Genomic DNA, 20,209 nt, shown 5'->3' with positions numbered 1-20,209 from the left:
TGATATCACTCTCTTCAGACTCAATATTAGCTCTCAAGAAAGCCTCTCAGCCACCATTTGCTGAAACCCAATCTGTTCCTAAGTGCTTCTCTATTATCTCACCTAATTGTCATCACCAAAGTGGATTATGGGATGTCCTTAATCATGTTATATGTGTATAAATCTCTGAAATGCAGAGATCTATAGTAAGTAGCTCAATAACCAGGGCTGAAATCCAGCTGTGTCCCACTGAGGGGAAAAAGACACCTTTAGCCACTGCTGTACTTTGTTCAACGTTGGCTTTATTTAACTTTTGTTGTCTGGTTCAAATGCCTCTCTCTTACTCTGCAGCTTCCTTCACTGGCTCTTGTCTTTGTGGGGAAAAGCTCTTTGGCACACCAGGCAGGCCTTCAGAATTGCATGATTCTGTTGAAGGAAAAAAAAATCTGAGTTAGGAATTAAGTTACAATCAGACTTCAGCATGAATGTGGACAAGGAAGTTGAAATCTAGAAATCTGGAGTCTCTAGAACTTAGCCAGGGTGACCTTTCACCCTAGAACACTCCCCCGCCCCTTCTATAGTGGCAAGGGACAGAGTCCCTGCTTTAGAAAACCGTCATTTCATTTAGAAAACCTTCTGAAGCTGGGTGGTCCGAAGTTCATGTCTTTAATCCTAACTACTCAGGAGGCTGAGATCTAAGGAGCGTGGTTTGAAGCCAGCCCAGGCAGGAAAGTGAGACTCTTATCTCCAATTATCCAACAAAAAAGCCAAAAGTGGAATTGTGGCTCAAGTGGTAGAGTGTAAGCCGTGAGCAAAAAATGCCCAGGGACAGTGCCCAGGACTGACCACACACACACACACACACACACACACACACACAAACACACACACACCCCTTCCTATTCTCTACCTCTCCAACTCCTGCTGGGCATTGGGTAAATCTTGTGTCAGGAATTGCCCCTCTTGGTAACCTGCCCTCCCATTTTCTGATGGGTCCAGGGTTCTCCCTGTGATTCTACGGCCCCAGTGCCTTCTTCATTTACAATGCTTACCCTCAAGGTGATTTCCTATGAGTTATCAATGCTCAGAAGCAATCTTATGCCTCTAAGAAATTCCAGTGCTACAAAATTCTTAGTGTAGGGTAAATACATAAATGAAGATGGAGAGCCCACACCTTCATGGGGAGTGTAAATGTAGAATTTCCATCTGGAATCTAGAGAGGACCAGACAAGTTCTACTTCTGGTTCTAGAAACATGTCACACCCCCCGCACCTTGCCTTCACCTCTCAGACATTAATCCTTTCCCCGTCATTCACACCAGTGATAGCAGACTTCGGAGGAGGAGATTGGTTTTCTCTCTAGGGGGCTGACAGCCCATGACCCTGTGTCCCAGGTTCCCAGAAGCAGGAAGGCAGAACTACTTCAGAATTTCACTTGATAGGTATTTCAGGCAATAGTGACTAAGGGTGCTCATGGTTAGAGAAACAAGGACCTGAGAATGCTTCCTCCACATTCCACAGAACATTAACCTGGTTGATGTTGAGTTAACCCATCTGTCAGGAGAATAACTTGGAGGAAGTCTGAGAAACTTGTGTCAGCCCTGAGCTGATAATGCTGAGAAGATAGATACCAAGAACAGACGTCTACTCCCCACAGAGATTCAACAACGCAAAAGGTAATAGAGTGTGCATGGATGGGGCTGCTTTGCCTTGCCTGGCCATGCCCTGTTCAATCTGCTAAGGACTCATCTGTGGTATCCCGCCAGGGCTTGGATGGAAGCCAGGATCTGCTGCAAACAATGAAGTCTGTTATTTTGCCCACTTGAGGTATCCTTCTTAGCAAACCCTTACCCACAGGTCACCTCCACCCTGCACAGTTGGCCAAGGGCAGAGCTGGAACCTCCTGCACACACAGTTGCAGGCTTCTGCGGAGAGCTTCTGTCCTAGGCTCTCTTTGTTCCCTTTGTGTGCTCCCTGTTTACCTTTTACCCAAGAACCCACTACACAGTATGTGAAGCAACAATGAGGGCAGGGATTGGTGCCCAGACAGGCTGAAGGTTAAAGTCCTTGATCTTGCTCTTACCCAAGTTGTTTGTTCTCTCTGGGCTCTGTTTTCCTCATACAAGCAAGGAAGATAAAATTCCCTACCTTGCAAGTTGCTGTCATGATGAAAGCTATGATGAGTTCTAAGGAAAGTCGTAAACTTCCAGGGCCTGGGTCCCCACCTAGATCAACTAAAGCAGAATCTTGGGGGGTGGAGAGAGCAAGACCTCACTATTTAATTTTCTCTATGTCCTAGATAATATGGGTTGTGGCTGTGGGACTAGAGAGAATGTCTAACCTGGAGGACACTGCTTTCAGATTAGAACACCCTGCTAATAAATGATACCAATGTTAATATTATAGGACTGCTGTTCTTAATCTCACTTCTTCTGAGAGAGGAAGGAATATCCAAGTTGTACATCACAAGTGCATGTGAATGATAATTCGTAGTCTCTAAATTGTGTAATAATGGCATATCTTGTTCTCCTTCTCCTCTTCTTTCTTCTCCTCCTCTTTTTCTGTCTCTTCTTCTTTCTTCTTTCTTCTTTTCTTCCTCAACAGTACCAGGCCTTGAACTCAGGGCCTGGCACTTGGTCAGCTTGCTTGCTCACAGCTGGCACTCTACTACTTGAACCATACCTCCAACCCGATGCTATGACTTGATACACTCAGCTCTAAAGAGCTCAGCTCTTTAATATGTGCTGTGCTCCTCACATCCTCAGGGCATGACCTCTAGCTGGACACACTTCATCATCTTGAATCCATGCCAATGGGAACATTTCCAGTTAAAACCCAGTGCCCTCATTTCCAGTACTGATGGTCTCCTGGGAAGTATCTGTCAACTTTTGTACCCTAAGTTACCTTTGCTCTGCAATGAATAGATGAATTATAGTTGGTTCTAGCAGGTCAGCTAACAAGTAGTCCTGGGCTGGTACTTTAGGCAACGGAGGCAAATGCCCTTGGTGCAATGAAAGGGCCATAAAGTTGGGCTGGACACCCCCTAAAGTTACTTGAGGGACTGGTGTGGAGCTATTCTTGGATACTTTAGGGCCTTACGATGACAAGCTTAATTAGGGTGAAAGGAGAGGAGATTAGTGCTGATAACCGAGATAAGTACACAACCCACACACTTCTCTTTAGATATCACTTCTCTTCCTTTTCCAAACTAAATATACATGCAATGTATGCAAACACACACACACACACACACACACACACACACACACACACACACACACATATCAGGGCAGACTACAGATTTCTATTTCCATCTATCCTCCTTTAGGAAGTGAGGAATACTACCATCAGCTTTAAGTCAAATATTTCAAGATCTCTCAAATCTATCTACTTCTTGCCTCCTAACCACCCAGGGCTGGGTCAAAATCATTAGGGGGCTATGCATGAATGTCTGTGTCCAGGCCCCAGCTTCCTACCAGGTCCTTCACAAAGATACCAGAACAATGTGTTCTAATGCCATTCTGGCTCCCTTTACTCCACAACTTGGATGCCTTCAGTGATTTCCCATCATCCTTTGATGCACTCTCCAAGTCTGGATTATACCTGGTGGCCACCTTCTCTTCACCTCATCCTGGGCTGCCTTTGTCCTCACAGCTCCAGTCTTTTCCTTGTTCTTGTTCTGAGAACCCATTCTATCACCCTGGGGCACTTTCTGGATTATAGGTAACTCTCAGAAGCCTTTAGTTTTCAGCTTCAACTTTACTTCCTTAGGGATGTTTTCCTTCCCACTCTATGGAGAGCTCCAAATTCTGGAGCTCCTGTGACACTCGAAGTTTCTGCTCCTCATACTTCTCAAACTTTGTCATAGCTCCAGAATGTGAATGCCATGAAAGAGGAACCCCTCGTATTATCCATCAATCTGGAGTCTCTGGTAATGTGTTTTGACTGAACCCCAAAAGTACTTAGCAAAGGCAAGGTAACCTTAAAACAATGAAGTTAAGCAAGGAGATTTTCAGGAGAAAGTTATAACAGACTGCCTCTTAACAAAGCAATCAGAAATCTAATAGTTACCCAAGAAACATAATAATTATGAATAAAGTCCCTGCAATGTGTAAAGTATAATAGATTTTTATAAGAAATGTGCACTTTGTTGATAATTGACATCTTTTTCAAAATAGAGAGGTGAATGACTGAGGAAGGACCTTAGAACTATTATTTAACACCTACAATGTGCCACGCATAGACACCCTTTGAGGTAGACACTGTTATTATTCCCTTTTTGTGAATAAGGAAACTGAGAGGTAGAGGAAATCAAGGAATTTCCCCTGTGGTGGAATATTGAAACCAGGCAACCATTCTGAGACAAGCACCATCTCCTTGGCACCCTGTGGTACTGCCTACCACCTACAGAAATTTAGGATTTTCCACATTTGGAAGAAAATATGACAGGCTAGGGTATACTTTATGTTTTGTCTTCCTGTGTCAACAAGTGGAGCCATTATTAATGCCTGGGGACATGGAAAGGGAGGGCTTCATTTCTTAATTCCAAGGGGCTGGTCACTAAGTAATTATGGCCAAAAGCTGATACAAAAGTATTTCAATTGAGATGGTGCAGTCTTTGACTTTATAGATTAAAAACCCTGTGTTACTTTTTCCATCCTGTGATGAAATAACTTTCAAAAACAAAAACAAAAGAGGAAAGATTTATTTCAGTTCTTGGTTTCAGAGGGTTCAGTCTATATTTGTGTAGCACATGCTCTCGAGTAAAACATCATGGTGTCACATGATGGATCACTATGATAAGAGAGGGGAGCTATTTATCTCTTGGTGGATAAGAAGCAAAGAAGAGGAAGAGGGACCAGGAACCAAGTATAACTTCCAAAGCCATTCTTCTAGTGACATTTCCTTTCCAACTAGGCCCTTCCTTCTCAAGTTTCTAGAATATTCCAAAATATTGTCACCAACTGGGGATTCAGCATTCAACTCATGAGCCTGCAATCAATACTTTACATTCATACCATAACAGACTCTGAGATCTGTAGCTCCTCAACTGATTTGTGATCCAGAATTGTGCCAGTCCGAAAGAGTTCTGTGAGTTTGGCAAGTTATTATCAAGTGACATAGCCCCAGTTTCTCTTGGCATATGGATCCAAGGAGACCCTCATCATCTGGCTGTTCCCACCCCAACCTCCTGGCCTATGAGAGTTACAGAGTGCCTGGACTCTCATCTTGAAGTGAGGAGCATAGAGGAAAGCTATTTGTAGGCCTTTCTTCTTCAGTTAAATTTCCTGTAAGAGGCATCAGCTGGTTTTTGCTAGTTTCACTGGAGCTTGTATCATCAGCTTACTAATTGTTAAAGACAAAAAGATGCTCAGAGAGCTCAGCTGTCAACAATATATGATGATTACTATTTAATGTCATGATGCTATCCTCCTGCTTTGCAGGCCTGTCCTGATTTGTTTGAAACATACTGACTTCCAGATATACAATGATTTACTCTATCTCCAAACTTGGTGACAATTCTGTCATAATTAACTCTTTTCCAACTTCTTGAACCTGAGAAAGAGTTTATTACAAATAGTTCAAAAATGCTATGGACATTTTCTTCTTTTGATAGCACACCTCTTTGAAATGTCAGACCCTTCATATGAGCTTTTTCATTTAATGCTCAACATGCTTATTTATACTTACTTTTATTGTGTCCGCTTTCTAGATAGGAATACAGAGCACACACACAAGGCTGCTTGCTTTTAATTGACCAACCTATAAAATAACTCACAACTAGTCAGGAGAACAACTGGACTGTAAGCTGACTTCAAGTTGATGACTGCATGTTTATTGAGTATGCTGTGCTTTCTAATTTACTTCCTTATATTGTTTTCAAATTTTAGTTATGGTTTTATCTACTGTAGTTTTAGCCATCAATATTTATGTGCATGCTTGTTAATATTATGGTCCTGCTTAGCTAGAACATATTTTTCAGAATCATTTAATTTCTACCACAACTATGCATACTGAATTCAGACATGTGAACTTCGGTGTGTTTTGCTTTTCATGAGATCAAATTATTCTCCTTCTCATATCAGTGCCTCAAAGTTGCTCTAGAACCAGGCTATTTTGGAAATTAAGGAGAGTTTTTGAGAAGAAGACAGTGTCCTTGATAAATATGGGATTTCAGGGGAAGGAATACACAGGGTTTGGATTGCTTGACAGATGGTACTTCTGTCTTCAAGTAAGATGAAGTAATGCCCGAAAACTCTTTGAAGTGATTTTATTTTGCTATGAAAATTAACCATATCACATGATAAATTGGACCAATCTATCCTACGCATCTCTTGGAGCAAGAGCAGTGCAGAATTTTCTTTCTAAGATGCTAGCAGGCTGTGGCAACACTCAGATGGTTGTTTATCATGTGACAAGAGATCAGCAATGGTGGTACAATACAATACCTGGGCTAGCTTTGGTTTCACTCTGACTAGTTGTGTGACACTGAGCACATTACAACTCTTTGAGTCTTCTCTTGTTTCTTAGAAATGAGTCTGACTGTACTTGCCCTCCATCCTGACTCTTCTAAGGGTTAAAGGAGACCCCATGGGAAGGTTGCAGGTGCTCAATACATGGTTCGTGCTCACCAAATGTGGAATCTAGACCTGACACATTATCAGGGATGACTTAAGAACACCCTGGTAGGATCTATTTTTCCTGTAAGACAAACCATTAATACAAGCACACAGCTAAATCATACCCCCAAATCTCTAGTTATGTAAGAGAAACACATTTTCTATCACTTCACAGAGTCACAACAAAGCAAGTAACTGGAACACCAGTGATTTGAAGATATTTAGAGACACAAGGAGACAGTCTCTAAGAATCATTGTTTTTTTCTCTAGATTTGAGGCTTGGGGAGTGAACTATTTTGAATCTTCTGTCTTTTAAAGTTAACTTAGCTGGAAGTGGCGCTGTGGCTCAAGCGGTAGAACGCTCGCTTTGAGCTGAAGAGTGCAGGGACAGTGCCCAAGCCCAGAGTTCAAGCCCCACAACTGACAATAAAATAAAATAAAATAAAATAAAGTTAACTTAGCTAAATTTTGGAAAGTTAAGCTATTTAAAATTAAAGGGAGCAGGGGCTGGGAAGGTGGCTCAGTGGTAGAGTGCTTGCCTTGCATACATGAGGCCCTGGGTTCGATTCTCCAGTACCACATAAGCAAAAAGAAAAAAAGCCGGAAGTGGTGCTGTGGCTCAAGTGGTAGAGCACTAGCCTTGAGCTGAAGAGCTGAGGGATAGCGCCCAGACCCAGAGATCAGGCCCCATGACTGGACCCCCCCCCAAAAAAAATTAAAGGGAGCAAAAAAAGAAGAGATAAAGGTGAACAATCATTTGGTAGCCGGACAAAAAGTCATAAATCACAGTAGTGATAACAAAATAAAATCTCTCTTCTTCCCTCAGGACAGTGACTATTATGTGGATAGAACCCAGAGAAAACATGTTGACAGGATTATTTGCTGAATAGAATTCCTGTAACTAAATCAAAAACTATTTTTATGGGCCCTTTACCAAGGCATAAAAATAATTTTGTTATTACAGGCTCAATTTTCTGGTAAGGATTTTGTAAGAGAGTTTTATTTATTTATTTATTTTGTTTTTTTTGAGAAAGTGTCTCCCTGTGAGCCCAGGCTAGTTTTAAACTCACCATCTTGCTGATATTCCCAAATGCTGGGATTACAGGTGTATACCATTGTGCTCAGTGTTGTGAGAGCCTTTTATAAATGGCCAATTTTGTCTTTGGAAGACAAATGTTTATAAGTACACTGAGGAATCAGTTATAATCTTCAGGGAATGCATGAGTCTCAGATTGAACGTTTCTTTGTTTTTTGAGCTGAGAAATAGGAACCACTCCTATGTGTCTTTGCTAATGTGCAGGCAATAAAAAATGCACTGTCAATGATGCTGGGTAGTGTTGTTATGGATTGTACCAGGCTTGTCCTTCCAGACATTTGCCATCTTTCTGCCTCTCAAAGCTCTGAGGCTCCCTGCAGGAACCCATAAACAAAATCCTGACCTTCAAGTCTTTTTCCCCAAGAGGTTGTTTTCATTGTCTATGGATTACAATTCAGTAGAAGATAGGGAATGATGGTTCTGTTGAGAAATATTTGTTTAAAACATAAAGCAAGACTGGAGATGGAGGTGATGGCCTATGACAGTGACAGAGACCCAAGACCACTTATTTTAAGTAGCAGACACAGTGCCAATGGGTACCACAGACCATCACCAAAGACCACTGAAACTTCTCTAAATATCATGGCAGGTACTGGGCTCTCTGTTAGGAAAAAAATGCTTAAACCTCTGCTGCTGTTCTTTTATCCATTAAGGAAGAATTAATCAAGTGCCTATTAATGAACAAGTCTTATGCTGGTTACCATGGTGATCAGAGCCAGGCTTAGGGTGAGATACTTCTCCCAGGGGACACAGAAAACACACAGAAAGTAGGATAACCCCTCAATGCAATATTTTAAGAAATCACAATTAATGCAAAACATCCAGGATGGATTTGTACAATTATTACATGCTAAGAAACCATAGTACATTGAAAGTTTTGAAAATCTGTGATGAAAAAAGGTTCAAATTTTCTAATAACAGAAGTAGTATCAGAAGCAGGTTAGGCCATATTGGAACCTGAGACAAAAAAAATAAAGGAAAAGAATTGAAAGGAATAAGTAAAGGAAAAGGGAAAGATAGTTATCTTATCTTTATTTGAAGTCTTTACATTTTTTTCCTCATAGATTTTTGTATTATAAAGTTTCACATTGAATTATTATTTTATTTGGGGATTCTCTTACATTTAGGGTATGTGGCCTGACGCTAGTCCTACCTGTTCTGTTGAGGTAGGAGGAGTGATCTTGCCCTCCAGGAGTTAAAGTAATGCATGTTGAGTAGCCCTTGTCCGAAATGTTTGAGATCATATTTCACATTTTTTTCTGGAGTTTTGAATATTTCATAGAAATGCTAAGGTGAGGATGGGACACAGGTTTAAACACAAAATTTATTTATGTGTCATATATTCCTTATGCACATAGTCAAAAGGTGATTTTATACAATTTTTATAGTTTTGTACATAAAACAGGAAGTTTTACTTATAATTTTTTTTGATGGTACTGAGGTATGAACTCAGGGCTTTGTGCTTATTAGGCAGGAAATTTACCATTTGAGCCACATCTCCAGCTCTGAAACAGTTTTATGGTGTGAAATTTCCCACTATATATTTTTTAATGCTGATAACTCAGAACATCTCAGACTTTAGAACACTTCAAATTGCTGAAGGGTTTTTTGCCTTATAATGTAATAGGATTGCAAAATTCTTTATAGCAATTACTATATTACAATATAAAATATGATAACTGCAAGAGAGAGACCATGGATAAATGTCATTGGTGCTAAGACGAAGGAGAATCATTTCTACAGGGTATGGGTGGGAGGTTGGTTGGAGGAAGCCAATGAAGACTTTGTAAGAGGTTGTATTTACACACAACCTCACCATGCTCTAGCTACAGATTAACAGAGAAGAGAAAATGGTCCAGAGACCCATTCAGGCTTTTAAGTGAAGAAAGAAACATGACTATATCAGAATAAGGGAAGGGAGCACACAGGCTATAAATGGAGATGGTATGACACAAGCAGGTATTTAAATGCTGCATGTCAAGGAGTTCTTCCCATTGAGAGCAGGAGGCCTTGTAGGGATGGATTTATTTTATAAGCACCTTATAATATAAGCATGACCCTTCTTTACATTTCTGTGCATTGTGTGCAACAATTGAGTAGATCATAATAATGAATGGCAAAGGAGGTATCTTAGAGCCAACAAGACATCTTTTTTTTAGTTCACCATTGTCTCAGCTCTGGCCTTTGACTCGGCCATCAGGATTCTACAGTGGTGGGGATGTCTACACTAACGACAAAAATCTTCCTGTAGATAACTAGATTGTTAGCAACCAAATTTACACAGAAACAGAGGTGAAAGCAGGAATTCCAATTAACCAGCTTCAGAAAGAATTTTCAGGAGTTTCGGTTTGGTTCTTTGTTTGCACAAGCTAGATCATTCTTCTATGATGAATCTATAGGAAGCCAGCCTGGAGAAGCTGCGTGTGTGGCTGGAGAGAAGGTGCCCCTCCCATCAGCATGAAAAGGGGAGTGAGATGTCATTACTAGAAATCACTTCATCCATAAAAAGTCTAAACTGAACCATTTGTGAATAAACCATGTCATGGCAACCACATTTACAACATGAACAGCACAAACCCTACAGATCGTGTTTTGCTAAAATTAGTCCATAATCATATAATTTTAATTAGGAGGGCAAGAAATAAGCCACCTGCAGAGGAAGTCTATGACATTTCATGTCCCTCAAGATATTTGTGTTTCTTTTCCTGTTTTGCTGTGGTATTTACTTTTGACTGGATGAATCTGATACCTACATTCTGTAAAGATTTTTACCTTACCCAGAACTTCTACTTCCTCAGAAAATCAAATGATCAAGTTATCAGGCCAGAAAGTCTATATTTAAAAAGAAAATGGTGAAGGTATAGTAATTGACTTACACAGAATGACAAGAAATGGTTTTCCATGGAGTTGGAGGCTATGAGCTCAGAAGGAGAACATGGAAATCACTTGGTCCAGTGACTCTCAAATGTTTTCCAGACACTTGACAGCAGTGGAGTTCTCTCCCAGGAGAGGCCTCTACTCTCTCAAGTGTACAAAAAGAAGATGAAGAGAGCTACCCCAGCCTAAGTGGGGGAAGGGCCTGGAAACCTCAAATCACTGAACCCCAAATGAAGCCAAACAAAAACAAAAGGTTTAGGTGATTGGTCCTGAGCCACACAGATGTGAAGGATGGTTTAGGACACAGATCCTGACTCCAGGTTCCTAGATTTTCCCTGCTGTATCCATAGACAGATTGTCAGATTCAAATGGAACCATTTCCTATATCAGTGTGTGTGTGTGCTCATGTTTATGGAATTACCCCCAATTTGGCTAATATCAGTGCTCCCCAACAGTTTCCATAACAGGATCCTCTTTTTACATCTGGAAGAAATACCTGAATAATGGCCAGAGGAAACTGGCACCTGGGATTTGAGCCAGGTTCAGCCACTCTGAAGGGAGAAGGAATGTTGCTCTCCTTATACCTGTGACCTGTCCCTCAGAGGAAAACAGAAGAGGAAAAGACTGGTTTGATCACATTTGCACCACTCCCTCAGTGGCCCATTATTTCCCATTTTCTTTCTCTCTTTTTTTCTTTTTCTTTCTTTCTTTCTTTCTTTTTTTTTTTTTTTTGCCAGTCCTGGGCTTGTACTCAGGGCCTGGGTACTGTCCTTGAGCTTCTTGTGCTCAAAGCTAGCATTCTACCACTTGAGCCACAGAGCCACTTCCAGCTTTTTCTATGTATGTGGTGTTGAGGAATCGAACCCAGGACTTCATGCATGTGAGGCCAGAGCTCTACCACTGAGCCACATTCTCAGCCCCATTATTTTCCGTTTTCTAGCACTTGCTTGGGTGCAGACCCACTAACTGGAATGGCATTGTGATCTCAGTAGTCATTCGAGTTCTCTAATAGTAAGGCATGGAACTGTGTTATTTTTCACCCTACAAAATTTTCCAAGCACATTGTGGGGTGGGGGTGGGTAAGTTCCCATTCCAAAAGCTATGGTGGAAATAAAAATTAAATAAAGTTGTGAAGTGTGTATCTCATCAAGACTGTCAGAGAAAGACTAACAAGGTATAACTAGAGCACGGACAGGCTTCTTAGAGAAGGGACCTGGACTATCTCTTGAGAAATGAATATGATTTCAACCAGTAGATAGAAGGGACTTGGCTTCCAGAGGAAGCCACAGGCTGGGAAGTCACTGAGGTGAAAAGGGAAAGGTTTGCTGTGTGCTTTACACGACAATAGTGGCCATAGAAATGCTTACTTGAGAAAGAGAGGTGAGGTAGGAAGATTATAGAAGGCCTGGACCACCAGGGAGGCTAGACTTCATCCTATTTCCCATATACGATGTTAAACACACACTGGATACAAAGAAATATGGTAAGCATTAAGGATGAAAATGTAAGATTATGTTGGAGGTGGAGAAGAGATTTAAAGAATATGTCATAAGTGCTACTACATCTATGTAGTGTACACACACACATCGATACACATATATAGATACACCCTATAATATGGTGGGGATAGCATGCATGCAGGACTATGGAAGATTTATTGGATTACCCTATGTAATATAGTATTAATAGGGTAATAAATCCAATATGTAATGTACTAAACCCAGAGGGTTTCGAGGCAGAAAGCCTTATTCTCCCACCCACATAAGGAATGTGCTAAGCCTCGTGATTAAATCTTCAAATATCTGACAATTGCTATCCTACTTCTAATAAGTCTTCTTTAGAAAGATATATAGGTATATAGAAATATAGAGAGAGATATATAGATATATAAAGAATTTTCGCTAGGAAGTTCCTGCATAATCTAGGAGAGAGAATGAGGACAAAGGCAGAAGGGAAAGTAAGACATTGCTGGGTTTCTCAGGTCCACTTGCCAAGCCATTCTACTCACAATGGAGTCTACTTCACATCATTAGCCTATGAGACCAAATGTAAGTCTATTTCTGTACCATCTGTGCCAGAATCCAGCTAATGATTGATATATTCCAGATGCTTTCATGGGAACTTCTCCTATCCCTGTAATAATGAACTGTCACATTATCCTCTCAATCTTAAATAAATAAATGAGTCTTCCTTCTAAATATACTCCTTTTAATCCCACCCCTTCATATTTTCCAAAAAAGATCTTTAACCAAACCCCCTCCTCTCCATACATATTCTTTGTCTCCAAAGAACTAAATCTTTCTAAAGAAGACTTATTAGAAGTAGGATAGCAATTGTCAGATATTTGAAGATTTAATCATGAGGCTTAGCACATTCCTTATGTGGATGGCAGAATAAGGCTTTCTGCCTCGAAACCCTCTGGGTTTAGTACATAATATATTGGATTTATTACCCTATTAATACTATATTACATAGGGTAATCCAATAAATCTTCGATAGTCCTGCATGCACTCTATCCCCACACATATTATATTATAGCTCAGAGATAGAAGGAGAAGGATACTTTCAAGTAATTAACTGAAGAGTAGTCTTCAACATAAGACTGAAAGAAGACTGGATAATATTCTAAGAGTGGGGGGCTGGGAAGGTGGCTCAGTGGTAGAGTGCTTGCCTTGCATGCCTGAGGCCCTGGGTTCAATTCCTCAGCACCACATAAGGAAAAAGCCGGAAGTGGTGCTGTGGCTCAAATGGTAGAGCGCTAGCCTTGAGCTGAAGAGCTGAGGGACAGTGCCCAGGCCCAGAGTTCAGGCCCCACGACTGGAACCAAAAAAAAAAATATTCTAAGAGTGGGAAGGCTTAGGGATGCCTTTTGTTTTGGATATTAAGACAAAAGTAATTCCTGCTGACAGCATGGGAAAGGTAGGAATGTAGTTCAGATCTGGACTGGTAAATACAACTTGTGCCCAAAATCACATGTCACAAAAATAGTTCGTTAATAAATGTTTATGAAACTGAAATTTGAGGAGATTTCAGGAAAACATTCTAGCAGGATAACTAGAAAATCTACAAAGCTCTCTTTTTTCCCCTAGTCCTGGAGCTTGAACTCAGGGCCTGGGCACTGTCCTTGAGCTGTTTTGGCTCAAGCCTAGCATTCTACCACTTGAGCCACAGCACCAATTCCAGTACTAAGGAATTGAACTCAGGGCTTCATGCATGCTAGGCAAGCATGCTACCACTAAGCCACATTCCCAGCCCCTCCACAAAGCTCTCTAGCTATCTTTCCTTCCTCTTCATGCTCCTTCTCATTCATCATTGTCATCATCATCATCATCATCATCATCATCATCATCATCAATTACATCATAAGATGATCAGTTTCCAAAAGAGATCATGTTGGAACTACAGAGCATCCGCATTTCCAGTTGCCAAAAAAATTAGTTTCCAGCTGATAAAGGTCTGGATTAACTTTTTTTTAACTTTATGATTGTGTGAAAACAATACATATTCAGAAGAAAAAAATCATACTGTGAATCTTGAATCTAATCTTTTCCTGAGCTAGGGATTTGCAATCAAATCCTCTCTGGCAATTTAGGGTGGACATATCAGGATGTAACTCCATTATAAAATAAGAAAGATGTGGATAATTTAGTGTTTGTGTGGTTTGAAAGGGGGGTAAGAGACAAGAGAATTTAGAGATGATAATAAGATAATAATAGAAATTAGGGTCATTAACAGACTTGGCACATGGACCAGGTTGCTAGATAATCATCTAGGAAGAAAATAAGGACAGCTAAAGGATGGACAAAAGGCAGCATGAGAAATGGTGAGGTTGTGAGGGAAGTCCTACTCTGGCCCAGAGAGGAGAAGCAGAGCCTGGAGAACTCAAGATGCCTTTGTTCTACAGAGGGAGTGGAGGATAGGAAGGGTCACCGCGAAATGAAGGAGGAAAATAAGTGTGTGGAACTGTATACATACCACGCCTGTTTCGTATAGGTTTTCAACACATAGGACCAACAGTTTTTCCATGTTTTAAAAACAGTTTTTTTCTAAATAACAGCACAACGTTAGCAAATAATAATATACAATTTTATACCAATGAGTAAGGATTCAAAGTTATGACTCTTAATAACCTCCCAGAACCCAGATGCATTCTGAGAGGCCTTTTAAAGTGGGAGAGAAGCAAGTTCAGATGTAGCCAATTTATCATGGCCGTGAGTACACCCCAGGGAGTGTGTCATGCATTAGAACAAAGCAAGCCTTTCATTTCACATGTGAGAAGAAAAAACAAAACAAAACATTGTCTTAAGAGATGAAGGCCTGGCCTGTGACTTTCTTTGAATATTACTACCACAGTGCATTCAGTGAATCAACAAAAACTATTTTATTGCAGGCCCTGGTTAGTTGTTCAGGCCTAAGAGCCATTTGTTTGTCTGTCTGGCAATGATTTGAACATACCTGAACTCCAACCTTTAAAAAAACAAAAACCTGTAAATAAATGATTGGAGTCTTCTAACAACTCACCATGATGTGGAATTTGATTTAATCTAGGTCTTTCTTCAAGTATCCAATAGAAAAATGGACTTTGGAATCCGTCTTGAAGGTTGGTGTCCTACTTGGCAGAGAGGAACATATCAGCAAGTCAATTAACTTCTCTGTGCTCCAGTTTCCCGATCTCCAAAATAAGATATGAATATCACCCTCAGAAAGTGGGTTTTGGGGATTGAAAGGGATGATGGAGGCCATCGATGAAGAATCAGTTTCTCCTACCTCTCAGTCCATCCCAGAACAGTGACCAATAAGAGACTCCAAGCTGCAAAGGGTTCATGAGAGCTCACTTCTAATAAACCAGGCTTGCCAAACTCCTTAGGAGTAATAAGAACCCTCAACTTAGACCTAGCTTTAAGAAGAAAAATAATTTCTCTTTCAACTAATGTGAATATATTTAATATTTTAGATAGTGATTAGATTCACTTTTAGAATTGTTTTAGAAAAATCAAATGGTAAGAGTCAAAATGGTGACATGTGGGCTTTTGGCACACATGATCCCATACCATTTTCCGAATGTTCTTTCTTCTCAGAGACAAACAAGAACCGTTTCATTTCATCTCACACTTTCCCATGTAAAACGAGCTGTGTGACGGAGCTAATGGACTCCACAGAGCTATTTCCTGTTTGGTTTTCCATTTCTACTTCAGTGCTGCCTAAGACATTACATTATTCCCGGTGTGAGCTCTAACCAGTACTTACAATTTTGTTATGTAAACTTACATAACCAATGACCCACATAGGCATCTGCTTCCAGCCAGTTGTGTGACCTAAGGCAATTTAATTATTTTCTTTGCTCTTCAGTTGAGAAAATAGGTTGAATAAGTGCCCCCACTGTTTTGAAAATTAATTGGTGGGAATGCTGTGCACAAATCAACTAATTAAAATTAATTGTTGGGAGGATGATGTATACAGATTTCCTAGTGGACAGTCCCCTTCCCAGTTTCCTATAGTGATACAACATAGTAATAATTCAGATTCCAAATATGCAACAGCTCACATAAGTGCTTTCTGCACAGTAACCAGATATTCTCATGGACTTAAAGAACACTGAACTCTGACGATCCCCATTTGCAGAAGAGAAAGCTGATGTACAAACAGGTGAGGAAACTTTCATAAGGACACTTAGATGCAAATAGCATCAAGTCCATAGTTCTTGAGGATGGACTTATTTGTTCTATGGCATTTTGGATGATTTCTTATATCAATTTTTGATTTGTAAATTTTCATTAAAGAAAAGATCTCTTTCAATAGAATCAAAACCCAAGACATTTTAAAACTTCTTTTGGTTTGGTCTCTTCCCAGATAATAAATACCAGATTGAAACGGATCACCTTATCCAATCACCTTACACCACTTTAATGAATCTCCTTTTAATTTAAACAAGGTTTCAGAGAAAAAATAAACAAAATAAAATAAATCTGTGAGTCTCAAATGAGTTGTCCTTCATTCCTAGAGAGCCTACTTCTTCTTCCTCAAAGTTTTCCTTCCTTTCCTAAGGCCTTCCTACTCTACTTCTCATATCAAGGTAGGAAAAATTCTGAAGCAAAGTACTCAGGTTATTCATCTCATTGTATTGCATTCAGATTGTCCCACAAGCGGAACAAGCAAGCCAAGCAAATGTGAGGCCCTGAGTTCAAGCCCCAGTAAAGCACAAAAAGAAAAAAGAACATTGCCTCCAAGTCAAATGAATAATGCATCTCTGTGAACAGGCAACCTTGACACTCAGTAACAACTTCTAACAGCCCACCTTGCTTCTCCCTCTTACAGCTTTTATTTTATTCACAAGCTGTGTGAAGGATTCATTAATCTTTTACTGCCTTTTTGTCCCAGGGCTTGCCTACTTCATAGTGAGGAAGGTGGTTTTAATTTCCCTTCACTGGAGGCCATAGTCTGAAAGAAGCAGTCGGAAGTGAGGTAGGAGTGGTTACCTGGGAAGGCTCTCAGCACCATGGGGGTGGAAAAGAATGGACGTGGTGGAGGGACAAATGGGCAGAACTTAGATGTCACTGCTGGAGGTAAATCAGAGAAAGTATTGTGCCAGAGAAAGACTTGGAGCTCTGCTAGACTGGGAGTCCTTCAAGAATAACTTAGAGATTTACTGAAAATTAAAAGTTAGGCCAGCCATGGTGGCACACACTGGCAATAAGGAGGATGAGGCTATACCTTTTAAGCCAGGCACTGGTGCCTCACACCTGTAATTCCAGCTACTCAGGAGACTGAGATCTGAGGATCAAGGTTTGAAGTCAGCCCAAGCAGGAAAGTCTATGAGACTCTTATCTCCAATTAACCACCCAAACCAAACCAAACCAAACACACACACACACACACACACACACACACACACACACACACACACACACACACACACACACACACACACACACACACACACACACACACACACACACACACACACCTCAGGAACAGTGTTCAGGCTCTGAGTTCAAGCCCCAAGACAGGCACAAGAAAAAAAATAATATGTCAGGACTACTGGAAAACCATCCTTGTTTGATTCTTTGCTGTTGTACGACAAGCTGCTATTTTTATCTCCTCTCCTTTATTCATTTACCTTATGATCAACATTTCTTTCTCTTTTTTTGGAGGGGGGGGTCCAGTGATGGGGCCTGAACTCTGGGCCTGGGCACTGTCCCTCAGCTCTTCAGCTCAAGGCTAGCACGCTACCACTTGAGCCATAGCATCACTTCTGGCTTTTATTTTTTTCCTACTTATGTGGTGCTGAGGAATCGAATCCAGGGCCTCATGCATGCAAGGCAAGTGGTCTACCACTGAGCCACCTTCCCAGCCCTTATGATCAACATTTCTAATTGATATTCTTTAACAACAATATCCAACTGATACTTATTTAACATTAAGGATGGGATAGGTATTTGGAGAAGAGACTGAAAAAGATCTGGGGTTGTAGCTTAGTGGCAGAGCTTATGTTTACCATACACAAAGTACTAGATTTAATCCTCAGAATACTCTAAAAAAAAAGAATAGACTGGGAAGCTTGAACACTTCCCTAGAGACCTTGAGGCTCTTTCCTGGAGGTGCTGAGTTCTCCTAGAACTGCCCTACTGGGTAACTTAAAAGCAAGTGTGAGCCCCACTTAGTCCAACTAGCTTCCAACTGAGGAGACACAGAACACAAGAAGAGTTAGTGAAATCTCCAGCTACAGCAAAATTCATGAATTTGGAGAGATTGAAATGCCTTAAGAAAGTATACATTTACAAAAAAGGAAAGAGTTGGGCCCCAGTACAGCCTGGCCCGGGAATGTAAAGAGCCTGTGCTTGAAGCGGGTAACTGGTCACTGTCAAGTCTTCCAGTGACACTTTAGAGGAGACATCATGAGCCAGGCTCTCCTCATGGAAAGCAGGCTGTCATCAAAGAAAAATTACATTTCCCCCCTCATTTAATTATGTGGGTTTTTGCTAAGTTAAATGCACTAAAAGGCTGAGAGCCAACATCTACAAAGGAGAAATCCCAGGCTCCTCTGTTTTCTGCCAGTCCATGCTTCCTTGAAAACAGACACTGGGCAATGGAAAATGTGGTAAAAGTTTTAATGTGCATGCTAGAAAGAAAGATACCTTTCCTTTACATTGGCCAGACATGCCTGGCAAGGCCAAGACCAGCTGAGTGACAAGTCATTTGTGCCGAAGCCAGGCAAGCTGTCCAGTTTAGCAAGTAGTGACTTGGAAACAGAAAGGAGGAAAGAAACCTTGTTGAAGATATCTTTGTTTCTGGGGTTAGAACAGACAGATTGATGTGTGTATGTTTTTTCTTGTTTGGTTTTATTTTAGTTTTTGAACTGACAGGAAGTAGGTCATCCACCTGCAAAGAAATGTTCTGAAGTAAATATCCTAAAGCATGCACTCTATTTCATATTAATGCCTGGCTCACAATGGGAGAAAACAGAAAGTAGTAAAAAAAAACATTCTCCATCAAGTAGGAAATATTTGCTCTAAAATTTCCAAGGGGATGCCAGTTCTTTGTGAAGCTGACTAGAGAGGGAAGCAGGAAATCAGGCAGCCTAAGACTTTCTCTAAGTTTTGGTCAGGCTTTTTTTTTTCCTCCCTAATTCAGCAAGAAAGGAATTTATACATTGTCCTTCCCTTGATACCAAAACTGTGTCTCCAAGTGGGAAACGTGGTTGTAGGTAAAGGAGGGCATTCTACTCTTAGCTTTTGGGGAAACAATTTCTCTATGTGGAGATTAGAAACTCAGGTGTTCCCTAACAGATTGTGAGTAGCATACATGCTGAGAGTACATTCAGAAAAGTGAATTAGGTAGACATGTTTGCATCTGCTTGCTGGTGAGTGGTGTGTTACCATAAAGTTCCTGTCTTAATATCTGGAAAACTCAAGGTATTTCAGAGTTTTTACAAATGTTAAAGGATCTGAAAAAGACTTCTCCAACATTAAATTCCCTCTTCAACTCTTAGGCCCCTTTAAATGTGAACAAGACGACCCTTGTTCTGGGGGAAAAAAAAATCTATCCATTCCTGCCAACACACACACACACACACACACACACACACACACACACACACACACACACACACACACACACAACTGTTGGGCAAATAAATCTTTCCAGAGAAAATAGATTCCTTTCCAATTCAGTTAACTATACTGAGCTAGAAAGCAAGAAATGTTATTTTTCCAAGATGAAGGGAAAACAAGATCTTTCCTTGTTTATCCTGTCTAGCCCATTTCAAAAGAAGATCAGTTTAATGCCTCCATTAAAAAAATAATCTCAAGTGTTGTTTATCAGAAGATGCTTGGTTCCTTGCAGTATTAGAATCAACACATTTGAGCTCTGGTCTTTTCCCATTGACTTGCAATGTGCATGGCAGGGCTGAATTCCCTGCTGTTCTGGAGATGGTCCAGAGGTAAGAATTGGGAAGGGCAGAGAGAGGGGACAGAGTCTGGCAAGTTGGATTCTTTGCTATTAGTCAGACTCGCCGTTGTTAGTCTATGTTCTTCCAAGTCATTGAGCACGAAAGATTGAGCTTACAAATTGATTCACACTTCACTCAAAGCCATAGACATTATCCAGGTATACTTCCGTCATAGTCCCTGTGATTTGAG

The 20,209-nt window shown here is 40.6% G+C and overlaps 1 long non-coding RNA gene across 1 annotated transcript in view; it reads right to left on the bottom strand.

Annotated features, from left to right (window-relative positions):
- Positions 1-281: 281 nt before the first annotated feature.
- LOC138831316 (uncharacterized) overlaps positions 282-20,209 on the bottom strand; it is a 66,330-nt gene continuing 46,402 nt past the window's right edge. Inside the window, exon 3 of the long non-coding RNA XR_011373236.1 lies at positions 282-405. This is a non-coding gene — a long non-coding RNA (uncharacterized lncRNA). The remainder of the gene's footprint in view (positions 406-20,209) is intronic.

Source organism: Dipodomys merriami, unplaced genomic scaffold, assembly GCF_024711535.1.
Source record: "Dipodomys merriami isolate MVZ:Mamm:240054 unplaced genomic scaffold, mDipMer1.0.p SCAF_192, whole genome shotgun sequence".
NCBI lineage: Eukaryota > Metazoa > Chordata > Mammalia > Rodentia > Heteromyidae > Dipodomys > Dipodomys merriami.
This window is presented reverse-complemented; position numbering and strand designations above follow the sequence as displayed.